Genomic DNA, 1,921 nt, shown 5'->3' on the forward strand with positions numbered 1-1,921 from the left:
CCGGCGCGGCCCACAGCAGAGCAGGCGAGGGCCGCGGCTGACCGGGCGCCGATGCACCGGCCCTTCTCACGCGCTCTCGGAAAGCCGTGCCGGCACTCTGCTTATGCTCAGAAACCCACCGCTTTGCGCAAACACGCTTTGCGCAAACACACTTTGCGCAAACACGGGTCACTCTCTGGAGGGCTCGGCTCGGGAGGAGGACCGCGGGGGAGCCCGAGAGGAGGACGGTTGTTTGTTTGTGTGTGTGTGTGTGTGTGTGTAGCTCTGCGCCCGCGGGCGCCCTTTTCACCGGACGGCAGAAGGCAGGGCGAGGCAAGGGGGCGGGGCGGGGCCCGGAGGGGCGTGGCCTGGTGCCCTTATATCCCAGGCAGGGCCGACCGGCCGCACGTGCTCCTTTGCTGCCGGCTGCTCCGGCCGAGGCACCCCTCGAGGCTCTCTAGTCGGGCCTGTCCCCGACTGGCGGGAGGATGTTCGGGGGCTTCTACAACCCGGAGGCGCCCGCCAGAGGCTGGGCGGCGGGCCCGATCCAGCCGGCCCCGGCCCCGCAACCGGCCCCACCGCCGCCTCCGCCGCCCTCGACGGCCCAGCCGGAGAAGGTGAAGCGGCCCATGAACGCCTTCATGGTCTGGTCGTGCGCGCAGCGGCGGCGGATCGCGCAGGAGCAGCCCCGCCTGCACAACTCGGAGATCTCCAAGCGGCTGGGCGCCGCCTGGAAGCGCCTCGACGCCGCCCAGAAGCGGCCCTTCATCGACGAGGCCAAGCGGCTCCGGGCGCGCCACATGCTCGACTACCCGGACTACAAGTACCGGCCGAGGCGGAAGAGCCGGGCCGGCGGCCGGGAGCCCGTCGTACTCTCCCCCGCTTGCCTGCCGGGGCAATCGGCGCCCTTCGGATGGACGGCCGGCTCCCCCGACGCCCTCCGTGGGACCGCCGGCCATGCGGGGCTGGCCCCGGGCGGCGGCGGCGGCGGCTACGTGATGGGGGCCACGGCGGCGCCCTGTAGGTGAGACCTGGTTCCCTCGACGGGGCGGACGGGCGGGAGGCCGGGCGCGCTTAGCTCGGGGGCGGAGGGCGGCGCGCCCCCCCCGAACAAGCGGGTGGAGCCGGCGGCCTGTGAAACCCGGTTCCGTTTGCACGACGGGCAGGGCGGCGTCGGGGGGGGGGGGCTGCCAGGGTGAAGACCCCAAGCCCCCCCCTCCGGCCAGCATCGAGAGGCGTTTCCTGCCTCACCTGCGCCAGGTGCAGAAGACGAGGGGGTGGGGGGGCACTGCAGCCCCGGGACGGTTCCGCGGCCGACCCTCGACGCCGTTCCCCTGCGGAGACTCCCGCACCTCGGACGACTGGCCCGCTTGTGCGGGGCCGCCAGCCGGGCGTGCCCGCAGCCCGCGGTGCCAGTTCTCCCCGGGGGCTCTGCAGCCCCGCCCCGTCAAGCAGGCAGGCAGGCACCCAAAATGCAGCCCCCTCCCTTCCCTCCCGGGTCAAGCCCGGGTCAGAGGAGGAGGACTGACCTGGCCGGAGCTTAGGCAGAGGGCAGCCCGCCCCTTCTGGGCTTCCGAGGGGGGGGGGCGCCTCTCGGGCCCCTTCACAGCAGCAGCAGCTCCAGGCTGAGGCCAGACAAGCCTGAACAGGTTTGGGGGCTCCTGGCCAGAACTGGAAGATCCGGCTGCCGGAGGAATGCAGCTCCGTCCCGCCCATGCCCCCCCCCCGCTTTCCTCCCACAGGTGCAGGGCTGGGCAGGTGGCAATCAGAGCCCCCCCCCGGCCCCCTCCTCCCCTCCCCTCCCCTCCAATGGCTGACCCAGCCCCCTCCCTTCCCCAGAGCCCGTTTCCATCCCCAACTTGCTTGGGAAGTTCTGCCACCGAAGGGGGGGCACGGGCTCTTGCCTTGCCAAATTCAGGCTCTGGCAAGGTAGCCCCTTATT

The sequence above is a fragment of the Protobothrops mucrosquamatus genome, unplaced genomic scaffold (genome assembly GCF_001527695.2).
Source record: "Protobothrops mucrosquamatus isolate PMUCROS unplaced genomic scaffold, P.Mucros_1.0 scaffold3821, whole genome shotgun sequence".
Lineage (NCBI taxonomy): Eukaryota > Metazoa > Chordata > Lepidosauria > Squamata > Viperidae > Protobothrops > Protobothrops mucrosquamatus.